General features: G+C 40.7%; 1 protein-coding gene across 2 annotated transcripts in view; it reads left to right on the top strand.

The window, feature by feature from the left end:
* Window positions 1–1,450: 1,450 nt before the first annotated feature.
* The window catches only part of ndnf (neuron derived neurotrophic factor), a 42,402-nt gene continuing 29,633 nt past the window's right edge, over window positions 1,451–14,219 (top strand). Inside the window, exon 1 of one of the 2 annotated variants that reach the window (XM_008112065.3) lies at window positions 1,451–1,947. The gene's annotated coding sequence lies outside the window, so the exon portion shown is untranslated. Of the gene's footprint in view, window positions 1,948–3,028; window positions 3,190–14,219 lie in introns of those variants that run through there. The other variant, XM_062983588.1, reaches the window with a different exon arrangement.

The raw sequence follows: 14,219 nt of genomic DNA, 5'->3' as shown, positions 1-14,219 counted from the left end.
GTCATGTGGACACAGGAGTGACATCTGATCAAACCTGGAGGTTATGCCCTGTGTAGATGGGCCCTCTAAGGATCTCTAAGGTACCATGGGATCCTTTTGCATACTGATATTCCAAACCAGCTGAGCCATGTTTTTGATTTGCTTTAAGATTGCCAGAAAACAACAAAGTTCTCCTGAACCTTGAATGGTTGTGTAGAAGAGGGAATTGCAATAGATGTCACACTTATCAGGTAACAGGCAACACCTGGCAAAATACCCTTTCATACATTATTATCAAAGCTAAAAGAGTCACCAATTCTCCCTGGCAATCCTCTTATCTCCTTCTGCCTTGAGTCACCACATGACTGCTCTTGTGTCTACCCTCTCTCCAGAATGGAACCCTGTCACTGAAACAAATCACAGTCCTAAGATTATTGGTTGACTTCACTTTTACCCTGTCTTTCTCCTGATATAAGGATTCAAGGCAGCTAACAGTAAATGACGATGACAATGACAATGGTGGTATATTATTTCCATAGGATAAAATTAAGCTTGCTGTCTACATACACCTCACATAAGAGCCACTCTCTTGAGGTTTCTCTCTTTCCCTCATAAGCCCATACCTGTCGTGTAGAAGAGTTTCAGTAGATGTCACTCTTACCATCTGGCAACAACACCTAGCAAAATCTCCTCTCCTACACAAGTGTTAAAAGTTAAAGAAATTGTCTCCAGTTCTCACTTTTTGTCTTGGGCTGCCCCACTTCACTCCAGGGTTGAACCCAATTCTTGAAATAAATTGAAATAGTCCTAAGATGATTGACTGATTGACTGATTGACTTTATTTTTTTTATCCTTGCATTTTCCCAATATAGGGACTCACAGTGGCTGGCGGCAAACAATAACTATGATACTGATGGTGGTGGTGTTGGCATTCAATGTTGCCAACTGTTGTAAGCTGCCCTGAGTCCCCCCCCCCAACCCGGGTGAGAAGGGCGGGGTATAAATGCTGGAAATAAATAAACAAATTCCTCCCAGCAAAGGTTCCCCCCCCAGGCAGGAATCAGCCAGGCCTTGAAGCTGCAAAGCCATTAAATGCTAATCAAGTTGGCCAATTGCGACATTAACACTGGCCTCAAACAGACAAGAGTGTTTTCTCCCAGCCACTGATATACATATACAAACTCCACTTGCCTAGTTTTCAATAGACCTGGCAACTTCTGAGGATGCCTGCCACAGATGTGGGCGAAACGTCGGAAGGGAATGCTTACGGAGGATGACCATACAGCGGGGGGGAAAGTCACAGCGACCCAGTGTTTCCATGGGGCTCCCGCAGGAGGTGGCCAGCCTTGCCTCCCGCTCCCGGGGGGGCCATTGCCTTAACGAGGCGGGGAGGGAGGGAGGGGAGGGGAGGGGAGGGGAGGGGGCGTCCCTGGCTGCGATAGGCTTCGGCGGCGCTGGGCTGGGCGCGAGAGGGAGCGCGTGGGGCAGCCCTGACGCTGTGTGGCTGACTGGCTGTCTGTCTGGCTGTGTGTGCGGCGCAGTGACATCCCCGCCGCTCCTTGGCGCTTCCTTGGCTTGGGCGCGTTGCTTTGGGGTCCAATGTCAAAACAGCCCTTTGGGAAACCTTCGGAGGGAGCGCCTTAGAGACAGGCAGAGCTGCGCCTCTCCATCCCGTTGAGACAGACCCCTTTCCGCGAGGAGAATGGGAAGGACCTGCTGGGCTTCGGCTCGCTGAAAGGTTTTACAAAGCGGAGAAAAAGGGCTTGGTGGTGTTTGGGTCTCTCAACTGGAAGAAGGCAACTCCTAGGCAGCACGGGAGCAATCCTTCTCCTCTTCCTAAGAGAGACTTTTCCAGGCAGGCAGGCAGGCAGGCGGCGTTCCTTCTTCTTCTCGCCCCGCAGTTCCTTTCTTCGCGTGAGAAGAACTTCTTCGTGGGGCGACGCGCGGACCAATCAAGGCGGGACTCAGGTGAGTGGGAGACGCCCGAGAAAGAGACAGACAGACAGACAGACAGAAAGAGAGGCGCGTGGCAAAAGGCGAGCCCCCTCCAGCCCAGGTGCGCATCAACTCACTTTGGCACCACTTTCGCTGCCATTCCTCAATGGGTTGCTGTGAGTTTTCCGGACTGTCTGGCCATGTTCCAGAAGCATTTTCTCCATGATATTTTACCCACATCTGTGGCAGGCATCCTCAGAGGTTGTGAGCTCTGTTGGAAACTAGGCAAGTGGGGTTTATATATCTGTGGAAAGTCTAGGGTGGGAGAAAAAACTCTTTTCTGTTTGAGGCAAGTGTGAATGTTTCAATTGGTCACCTTGATTAACACTGAATAGCCTTGCAGCTTCAAGGTTTAGCTGCTTCCTGCCTGGGGGAAGCCTTTCCTGGGAAGTGTTAGCTGGCCCTGATTGATTCATGTCTGGAATTCCTCTGTTTTCTGAGTGTTGTTTTTTATTTACTGTCTTGATTTTAGAGGTTTTTTTAAAAATACTGGTAGCCTGATTTTGTTCATTTTCATGGTTTCCTCCTATCTGTTGAAATTGTCCACATACTCAGAAAAAAAACGGGAATTCTAGACTGGAAGCAATCAGGGCCAGCTAACACCTCCTAACAAAGGTTTTCCCCAGGCAGGAAACAGCCAGATCTTGAAACTGAAAGGCCATTCAATGCAAATCAAGGTGGCCAATTGAAACATTCACACTTGTCACCAACAGACAAAAATTCTTTCTCCCAGACCTCTGAGGATGCCTGCCATAGATATGGGCGAAACGTTAGGAGAGAAATGCTTCTGGAACATGGCCATACAGCCCGGAAAACTCACAGCAACCCGTTGATTCCGGCCATGAAAGCCTTCGACAACACATTCCTCAATGCTGTGGGATCCCTGGAGTTCAGATTTCTCTGTCAAAGCGTCTTACTAAACTATAACTCCTTTAGTATCCGGCCTGTGCAGTTCAAGTGATGTCAAACCGCATTCATCTTACAGTGTAGACGCACTCGTCGGGCACTGGAGTGGCGCTGCAAGGAAGGACCAGTTAGAGCCACGCGTGGAGGTGAATGAAACCCAACGCCAGGTAGAGAGAAAGGGAAGATGTCGGGGTGCAGCTGCACTGTAGAATTAGTGCGGTTTGGTACCACTTGAACGGCCGTGGCGCGATGCTGTGGAATCCTGCTAGGTGAAGTCTGGCGAGGCACCACCACGCTTGGGAAGAGGAGGTTAGAGACCTACATCAAACTGTATTCATTCCACAGTGTAGACGCGCCCTGGGACCCCGGGTGGAAAACGAATCCCTCGCTTTCCTTGAGTTAGTAGAATTCCTTGAATAGCCCTGGCGCAATGCTATGGGGTCCTCGAGAGTTTTTACAAGTTCTTCTTCAGCCCAAGAGGACTTCAAGGAGTCCATAGCATTCAGCCATGGTAGTTAAAGCGCCCTGGGTCGCCTTGGGTTCCTGTCTACTTGAGCGACCTATTTGCAAGACCCTTAAAAGCGGATTAGTTACCTCTCCGCGCCTTTGCAATCCCGCTCTCGGATTTACTCTCCTTTTCCCCCAATTCGGACTGAAAGTTTGCATTTCAATCAATCTGGGGGCAGTTAATCAGCGTTAACTAACGCGGCGTGTAAAAGGCGGAGTCTTTCAAGGGAGCGAGAGAATTAGAAGACATCGTTTGTTCTTTCCTCTCTCTCTCTGACACTAATATTAGATCATTAATATGATATTAAAATCGGTGACATACGTCTTCTAGATCCCCCTAAAAGCAGCCTGGGACCCCAAGTCTTCCTTGAGCAAATCTTTTCCCTGCCCATTTAAATCCTAAACGTGACCTTCCTTATCCTTTTTCACTTTGAGACCAGGATTATTTCCTTAACGGGCCGGGCTTGGGGGGAAAGAGATCAAACCAAGTCAATCTTCTGTTGGCACAACTTCACAGCTTCCTTGGGGGCATCTACACAGTAGAATTAGCGCAGTTTGGTTCCACTTCAACTGCAAGGTCTCAGTGCTGTGGAGCCAAAGGAGTTTGGTGAGGCACTAGGACTCTTAGGGCCCTTCCACACAGCCATATAACTCAGAATATCAAGGCAGAAAATCCCACAATATCTGCTTTGAACTGGGTTATCTGAGTCCACACTGCTATATATTCCAATTCAAAGCAGATAATTTGGGATTTTATTCAGCTGTGTGGAAGGGGTCTTAGGCAGAGAAAGCTTGTAAACTACTATGCCCATATCTCCATAGCATTGAGACATGGCAGGTAAAGAGGTGTCAAACTGCTTTAATTCCACAGTGTAGATGCAAGAAACAGAGTCGAGAAACTGAGCAAGGCTAAACTGACTGGCAAATCCCAGCAAGAGCAGAAGTGAACCACCCGCAACGCCTTTTCAGAGGGTTCCTGTCTGGAGAAAATGTGTGGCTGCTGTCTGGGTGGTTTGCTTATCAGATGCTCTCTCTGTACCCCACAGAAGCGGGCTCTCTCCTTGCTCTTTACCTGCAGCTTTTCCTTTAAAAATACCACAATTCGTGCTCCAGAAGATGGTTATTTGGATGGGTTGAGCAGAGAGAAAGGGGAGGGGAAAAAGTAGGGAAGCTGGCAAGAAGGCAGCCTGTTATTTTCATCTGGCTTCTCCTCCTCCTCCCCTTTTCTCTCTCTCACTCCAAAGTTTTCCTGCTTTGCCTAAACCACTTGCAGGATATGGGACTCTGGTTTTCGCCTCCACCCACATCATCCCCACCGCAGCCTGACCAAAGCAAAATCCAAACAATCTTTTTCAGCTTGGAGTTTAAACAGTTGCTTCAAACGGTGCCAGAATATTTGCACAGATCTTAAATGTTCACATTCTTTTCATTGCTTTGGTTTCTTTTCCCAGTTCAGGGACAGTGCTAAGGATGAGCTTCAGTTTCTCTATTAGTTTCCCCTTTTTAAAATACAAGGGCCAGAAAGGTTGTGTGTCATTTTTGTAATGATATTTCAGCCTTGGCATTTTTAACCTCCCCAGAGCTAGTCATTTGTTTATTTTTGAACCAAACCTTGGAGAAACATATATGTTTTTCCAGGTCTGAATATGTTTTTTCCCTTCTGTGCCTTTAGGAATTTTTAAAAAGTTATCTTAGTTAGTGAGTATGACAGTTGTCCTATTTGAATACACAGAAATTTTAAAGCAAAGAGAGATGTGTTGTCGAAGGCTTTCATGACTGGAAACACTGAGGTACTGTGAGTTTTCTAGGCTGTATGCCCATGTTCCAGAAGCATTCTCTTCTGACGTTTCACCCATGTCTATGGCAGGCATCCTCAGAGGTTGTGAGGATGCCTGCCATTGATGTGGGCAAAATGTTAGGAGATAAGGCTTCTGGAACATGGCCATACAGCCTGGAAAACTCACAGCAACCCAGAGAGAGATGTTCTTGGATGGAAGACGAACACATGTGGCTTGTATAACAGAGTTGAAACTATGTCACTATAAAATATCTCTTAATCACTTGCAGATATAGCTTTGTTATCTCACAAATATAATTGAAGAGTATCCCACTAGTTACATAGGTTTGCATTGAACCTATGCAATGTTTGTGTGGGAAAGAATCATGCCTTCTTCAAGCCTGTGAGTTTATTGTGTTATGTAGATACAATATCCTTGTCAGTGCCACAAAAAGAAAACACACCAACTTTGAAAGAACCATGAAGGGTCACTTTGATTAGGGAGGGTTAACTGGCAAGTTTCAGGGCTAGATGATTCTGTTGTAGTGATGATGTTTTGAAAGAAGAAAAGTATATACATTCATGTGGCAATTTCTAGTAAAGTATATGTTTACAAAGAGAAGGTCATTTGAAATGATCCTGCAAAACCACAGCCTTTCATGTGATTTGTTTACTGTGCTCTGCTGGAACGCCAGTTGCTTTATAAGAAGCCAGAAAGTCTAAACGTGGAATAATTTCAACTTGGAAGAGGACTTCTTTAAATGAGAGGATCAGAGTTTGGGATGTTAATTTGGGATCAAGTCCAACGTGGGTCCTTCTTTAGAGGTCTGATTCACTGTGGTTTGAGCTTCGACTTGATACTGACCAATTTCAAAAGCAATTAAAATGCTTTATATTTGCTTTCATTTAACTTGGCATGAAGCCTAATCCAAAATTTCCGGTATAACTCTAATTTAGTCCTCCCTTCCTCATGTATGTATCCCAATCATATGTATGCTACTCATTCGAAAGTTACTGGGGTTGTTAACTTATGCACGCATCATCCCCTGTCAACAGAATATATATCTGTGTTAACTGAACATATTTTTTAAAATAAATATCTGGACTTTATATAACGCTGATTTAATTACTGTACCTGAATAGCCCATTCCTATTTGACATTTACCCACCAGAGTTTATACCAGTTTTCTCCAAGCTATCTCAAAATAGCATGTTGTGATTCCCATCATTTTACTCATCTTACAAACTGTGCTGGCTCTGGTGAATTTGGGAGACATAATCCTCAGGTTGTTATATACTGGAGGGGATAAAGTTTTAAATTCTGAAAAAGAGGCTTTCCAATATATAATGCATGACTCTCAAAAATGTGATTGAATCATTCAGGGATCCTGGACTCAGCTCATCAGTTTGAGCAAACTGCATAGATGAGACATTTTCACCTGTGGTTCTTGTTCTGTAGGAATAATTTCTATTGGAATCATTTCCAAATCCACAATAAAATAATCCATTGTACGCCACCAGCGATCGCTAGCAGTATTGATAATGATTGAAATTAACTTCACATGTCTGGACATAGACATAAATAGATTTATAAGCATGAGTAATCATCACCAGGAAGTTCTTATATCAGTAAACGTTATTTTAAACCAGTTTTCAGCAATTTTAATTTAGGGAATGGTGAAAATGTTGAGTAGAGACGACTTTGTCAGAAACAGCTTTTCTTTTCTAGTAAAAATGCATGGTAAACTGAACTTAAATTTGGAGTGCATTAACATTATGTTGCCTGCTAAATTAATAAGAGAATTAACACTGAGTGTGATATTGAAAATAGACTGCTACTATTTCTTGCTTTTTGTTCTCATTTTATCTCAAAATCAGAAGAAACATGGGAAGAGAAATGCTATTTAGCCAAAATTGTGATACGTTCTATTCCTCTTGCAAGTGTGAAGTGTACAATTTCTCCTTTACTTCTAACATCCTGACATTATAGAATAGCATTCTTTCTCACATTGGACAAGATCTGGTGTGTGTGTGCATCAATAAATAGATTTATCTAAAAAACATGATAGAAACCATGTTCTTGTCATTGATTTGGGTTGAAATACACTCCAGTAAATTATACAACATAAGCATTTTTCCAGTCTAAAAGTTTGTATTTGTCATATCTGCGTAAGGAAGTTATTTGGTTGCTTGTGCATTTTGATACACTTTTTAAACTGGATCCTCATAGTAACAGCATTTTACAGTGTGTGCTTGTGTGTCTTCAAGTCCTTTCCAGACTATGGCAACCCCAAGGCAACCTTGTCATATGGTTTTATTGGCAAGATTTGTTCAGAGGTTGCTTGTCTTTGACTTTCTCTGAGGCTTTGAGAGTGTGATTTGCCCAAGGTCACCCAGTGGATGTTCATGGCCAAGTGGGGATTCATTCCCTGGTCTCCAGAATTGTAGTACAACACTCAAACCAATAGCCATGCCATGCCGGCTCTCTATTTCATAGTGTTAGGTGGATGCTCTTTTACAGGTAGTTTGTGGACAGCTCAGTAGAGCTGAATGAAGTGGATTCTTCTGTACAGCCCAAAGTTCTCTATCATTATATGTGATATATGTACATACGGTAACTATTTTCTATATTTGTATCCACTCCTAGTCAAACAGAGGCAGTCAAATCTGTGCTTCTCTGTTAGTTAAGTTTGAGATGGCGTTTGAAATTAAATTGCTGTGCACATCAGACCATTCACAGATTAATGATATAAACAGACATTTTTTTAGCGGTTACTGCTTCTTCCATATATAACTGCATTGTAATTTCAAAATGTTTGTTTTTACTCTCTTTTATGTCTGTAATGACATGCAAATTCACATATTTGACCACAAGATGTTTGGGAATAAAGCACAGACTATAAAAATGGTTTGGACCTAATCCATTTGCTATAGGTATCTCCCAAACACTTTTTGTAAAAATAGATTGTAAACTACATATTTATGAACGCATGTTAATTAAATGACATTTTAAATGTTTTTGTGTAAATTTGGACCACTTGTCAAAATGTGGACCTTTTTTCTGAATGTGATTTCTTTTGCACGGAACAACATATTATGAAATATTTTTTTAGGATTGTGGGTGCTAGCACTCAAACTTTTGTGCAATCCACATTGTAAGGAAAACCTTCATCAATTGGTATAAGTCAGAAAGAATCTGTAACCCCAAAAGCAACAAAAAGTCTTTGAAGGAATTTGTCCCTGCAAACTCAAGCATTTATTTTCCTTGGTAGTTCCCAGTCGGTGTTCTGCATTTGACAAAGATTTTAGGTGAATCTGACTTAATGTTATCTGGGCTGAGCAAATACATACCTCCAGTTGTTGGACTTCATTTCCCATGATTATTCACTTTGGCTTTGATTTGTCTTTGTCCAAGTTCCCGAAGGCTGACGGGACCTTGGACCCTGGATGAACACAGTTGTCCTTACTTGGTTTAAAGTGTGAAAACTAATAAGTGTGCAGGTTGTGGCTTCTCTTAGACACACATAACCTCCTAGAATCGGTCGCTGATATCTCCAAATACATTTCAAAGATTTGTATCTGAAATGGTGGAAATCTGACATTTGGTTTAGACAATGATGAGGTAGATGGTGTGCCCTAGTTTATGGTAGTTTCTTGAGTTTCTAGGTAATATAAAAAGTTCCAGATAGAAAAGAAGTTGAAGTCTAAAATGTAAATGAACAAAACTACAAACTATATATATGAAAGCAGAAACATAGGTCTATGTTCTAGACATGGCCATCACTGAAGTGCAGCATATAACACAGTTGTTCCCATTTTTTGCCCTATCTCTTACGTTTATGCAAAGACAAGCAAATGTTTTTGATAGCTACAAGATATATTCTCTCTTCCTTGTTCACTTCAGACACTTGGATCTTTGGAATATGTCATTTGCAAACTGTTACAGTGTAAGTGCACAACTTTCAAGTGGTGTCCTTTTAAAAATAAGAGTAAAAAAAGCACTTAACATACCAATCCTACACTTTGTTAACACATGTATTTGCCTGCCAAGCCAATAACAGATGACTCTGTTTCTATACTGCTGCTGTGCACATTATGTTTCTTCATATGATGTTTTACCTGGACAATGTCAGGCATTGGTCATGTAAATAAAAGTTATCAGTGTCATTTTAATAACATCAATATTTGGAGTTGGTAACAGAAATTTTTTTTAAGAACAATTAAGTAAAAGTTACTTATCACTGATGTTATATTTAAAAGTTCATCAAGAAAACACAATTTGAATTTTCTACAAGAAAGCCGTTATGTGGGTAGGAATATACAATATTTAGAAATGTCAGTCACCAGAACTCTCCTCTATATGCTTAATCCTGCCCCAAGTTATTCTCATTTTCAGGCTTTCATTGTCTCCTTCTCAACAAAATATTTGACATTTCTTTCTCATCAATATGGCTAGTTAGTCTAATGTACTACCAGTTCATATTTTAGAATAACATGGATACATTGTAGCTGCTTTATTTTGAAAACTTGGCATGTTTGGGTTTTCTTATCTCTACAAACTCTGAAATAACAGTGTAAATTAGCAGAATAGATCATGAAAATTAGACACTCTCATTTCCATAATTAAATTAAGGAACAAAAAACATTAAGCTCAGAGTAGACCTGTGCTCTAGTAGCTGGGAAGACAAATCCACGAATCCCAAAGGAGTAGATGTACATACAAGTGTAGATTCCATTATTTGTCTGCCAAGTTTGAAGTCAACTTGGTAACTGTTCATTGCTGTTATTTGGTATGTCAGCTTCAACTTATGGCAATAAAGTACTATGAACGACAGTCTTTGAAAAGCCATGGACATCAGCTCCTATATGAGAGACATGGTTTTCTTTATTGTATTGAGTCTTCCTCTTTTGCTATTGCCTCATACTTTACCAACTGTTATAATCTCTTCAGTTAATCATGTTTTCTCGTGATATGTCCAAAGTATAATAACCTCTGTTTGCACAATTTGGCTTCTAGTTAATGTTTTGGCTTTGGTTTGCTTGTGGGCCTATTCATTGGCCTTTTTTGATGTTCCATGATGTTGGTAAACTTTCCTGTAGCATCACATTTCGAATGAATTAATTTTCTCTCTCCTTCAGCTTTCATAACCATGTGTAGAAATCAGAAATATTATGGTGTATATGATTCTGACTGATATTTCATAATCCTAATCTTTCGGAAACTGGTGCAAGTCTATTTTAATTTTAGTTTTAAATGTCTTTGAACATTTCACTTGATAGCACTGCTTACAGCAAAATGTTCACTTGCCTACAGTCCTTGTGGCTCTTGCAAACTATGCCTTCAATATGAGTGTCTTTAGTATGAAAAAGTAGTGGACTGTTGGCTTCCAAAACATTATTGAAAGCTCAAGTCTGCTCAACTTTCTTTTCAAAATAAGTCAAATATATTCCGAAAAATGGTGGATAGATATTTTGGCATAAATCTAATTTTGTAAAAGGATGTATTTGGTGATGATATAGAAGGAAAACTTTTAGTTTTTGCCTGTCAAATTTGTTAGTAAAATATGCAAAAACATCTAAAGTGAAGTTTAAAGAAAGGAGCACCATGATGTTTCACTTTTGAGAGACATCAAGCAGCAAAAGTGACAGCTTTAACCACAGAACTTCCGCGTCTTAGCTAGCTAAATAGCTGAATGTTTTAAGAGAAAACCAAGCCCTAGTTCTCTACTCATTTAAAGCTTTCAAATCTTGCCTTAATTTTAAAATGTCCACCCTTTTTCAAAAGCTACATTGAGGCTTTTTAAAATCTTGTCACTTTGATAATAGCTGAATCTAACTGCATTACTGAGTATTTTGTCATGGTATTCCTTATCTTTTTTTATTTCAAAGGTATGTCAATTAATTCACATGGATTATAATTAACATATCATAATCTTGGTATTTATAGCTCTGGCAACTTCTTATAGTATAATAGAAATGGAAATAGAAATAAAAAGCTTAGCACAGAAAAGCACTGCTATCATAAAGTTATTCTGGTCCTTTTCCAAGCATGTTTTTCTGTTTGTATATTTTTATTCCTTCCACATTCGTAAATTCATGGATAGCTAGGAACGAGTAAAGAGAAAATAATCTATCGTACATACATACACTTGACCCAAATAAATTCAAGATTATGCAGAGTATTTTTATTGTCTTTTTAAATAAAAAGATAAGGATTTGAGTGATCTGTTTTATGTTGCAAATTAAGCTAATGCTTACAAATCATACACAGTGTCATGTAGTGTCATGTTGAATTATGGAAATTCAATACCACTGCTATAGATGTAGTTTATGGAACTCTAGGATTTGTAGTTTGATGATTAACTACTCTAGGATATGTTTCCTTAGAAGATGTATAATAGAAACAGATTTCAAATTTCATAAAGCTCATTATTTCACTAAACGGTACGAGTCCTGTATTCATAGGGGATACATTCCCAGATTTCACATGGATATGCCAAACCTCACGTAATACCCAACACTATTGAAATGAAGGACTTCTGTCTAGGTATACTATAGACTCATGCTGATGAATCTCAAAAATGTCAGAGTGAACATATTTTGTCAAATGTGGGTAAGTGAAATCACATTAGTTCTGAAGATACCAGCATCTTACTGTACTTTCATACATTTTTCCTAAAGGCCAAATAAATGTTTTTTTAAATTAAAAAAATATAATTAGGTGAGAAGGTAGTTAATGAAACTACATTGTATAGTTATAATTATTTGGAAAAAATAACAAACCATGCTAAAGCTGCATATTATAGTGATAACTTTATTTGCCTAACCAGGTACAAATCTGTCAGCCTATGAAACCTACTTTCAAAATGCAAATACAGTAGTCTCACTTATCCAACATAAATGGGTCGGCAGAATGTTGGATAAGTGAAAATGTTGGATAATAAGGAGGGATTAAGGAAAAGCCTATTAAAGGTCAAATTATGTTATGATTTTGCAAATTAAGCACCAAAAACATCATGTTTTACAACTAATCAACAGAAAAAGCACCTCAAACCTGGTAACTTTATGTAGTAATTACTGTATTTATGAATTTAGCACCAAAACATTGTAATATATTGAAAACATTGACTACAAAAACATTGGCTACTAACAAATTGACTACAAATAAAGATAGAATTGCATAACATGAACTTACAGTAGCAACATTGTCAAAAATTAAATCCATAAAAAGTTCAATTCTTGCTGTCTAGAGAAACAGCTGTGGATTGGGGTGGGAGGCAAACTGTGTTGGATAACCCAAAATGCTGGATAAGCGGATGTTGGATAAGTATGTTAAAATACAGTTTATCATTCCAGAGTGGGAAACTGATGGTGTTAGTTAGGGATTGCATCTTGCTTGAGATGTTTGTTTCAGATGATGTGCAATGTGGTCTTGAATGGTGGTCCAGGCAGATAGAGACTACATGCTTTTTTGCCATAAGGGGACTTAGAACAAGGGTAGTTAAAAATATTCTAATAAAACCAACTTTCTTTTTTACCATCTTTGCTTGATGAAGAAGCCAGTGGGATTTGAAACAATGAAGTTTGTGCCATTTGACTGCCCAAATAGGTATCTGATACACTATCTGCGTGCTCTATCCCATGCCCGGCCCCTTTATAGCCTGGTCATGCCCATTGTACTATGGCAGTTGGTTTCATAGAGTATTGTTTTTATTGAGTTTTAACACTGCTGTTTTATACTCCTATGTTTTATTGAATTGTGCTTTTATCTGGATTGTTATATTTAACTATGTTTTTTATTTTAATTGTGTTTTTGCTTTGATGGATTGTTTTGTATTTGTTTCTATGGGCATTTTGTCCCATATGTAAGCTGTCCCAAGTCCCTTTGAGGAGATGGTGGCGAGGTATAAGAATAAAGGTATTATTATTATTATTATTATTATTATTATTATTATTATTATTATTATCATTCTGATACAAAAATGAGTGACAGAATCTATTTTGAGAAATAAAATCTTCTTTTAATCAATTAACCCCCCAGGAGGTAGAGGGTTCCCACGGGTGGGGCACCATTGAGGTAGTGTGGGGGAGGAGGAGGAGGAAGAGCGGTCACTTGCGACCCAGGGAGAAGCGCAACAGAGTTTTTGCGACCCTGGAGAGGAATAGGTGTGGTAGTCTTCAGGACAGACCCCCCGGCCTTAAGGTTTTGCTTCTGAATGCCAGATCTGTCAATGGTAAGACAGCTGTTATTCAGGATTTAATCCTGGATGAGGGGGCGGATCTGGCATGCATCACCGAGACGTGGTTGGACGAGCTGGGTGGGGTGAATCTCACTCAGTTGTGTCCACCGGGTTTTGGGGTGCATCAGCAGGCCAGGGCTGGGGGGCGGGGAGGAGGAGTCGCGGTGATCTTTCGGCAGTCCATCGCCCTGATCAGATGTGCCGTTCCGCAAACTTCGAGGTTCGAGTGTGTCTTCCTGAGGGTGGGAGCCCGAGACAGTGTGGGGATTTTGCTGGTGTACCGTCCACCCCGCGACCCAGCAGTCTCCCTGTCTGAGCTAGCAGATGTGGTCTCTAATGTGGCCCTGGCCTCCCAACAACTTATAGTTTTGGGAGACTTTAACATTCATGCCGAGACCACATTGACAGGTGCAGCTCAGGATTTCATGGTTGCCATGACGACCATGGGGCTGTCTCAAGTTATATCTGGGCCCACACATCAGGCGGGACACATGTTGGACCTTGTTTTTATTGTGGACGGTGGAACAGTCAGAGTGGAAGAGCAAAATATTCTTCCATTGTCATGGTCTGACCATCATCTGATCTGTGTAAGTTTCGCCGTGTCTTCTAACCTCCGCAGGGGTGGTGGACCCACTAAGATGGTCCGACCCAGGAGGCTGATGGATCCGGATGGACTCCTGAGGTCTCTTGGGGATCTTCCTGTTCTGGAGACTGGCGATCCTGTCGATGTCCTGGCTGATCGCTATAATAGTGAGCTGGCAAGGGCATTGGACATGATCGCTCCCGAACGTCCCCTCTCGTTGCGCAGAGCCACG

Source organism: Anolis carolinensis, chromosome 5 (genome assembly GCF_035594765.1).
Source record: "Anolis carolinensis isolate JA03-04 chromosome 5, rAnoCar3.1.pri, whole genome shotgun sequence".
Lineage (NCBI taxonomy): Eukaryota > Metazoa > Chordata > Lepidosauria > Squamata > Dactyloidae > Anolis > Anolis carolinensis.
The sequence above is the reverse complement of the archived record's forward strand: the minus strand, read 5'-3'. Positions and strand labels throughout refer to the sequence as shown.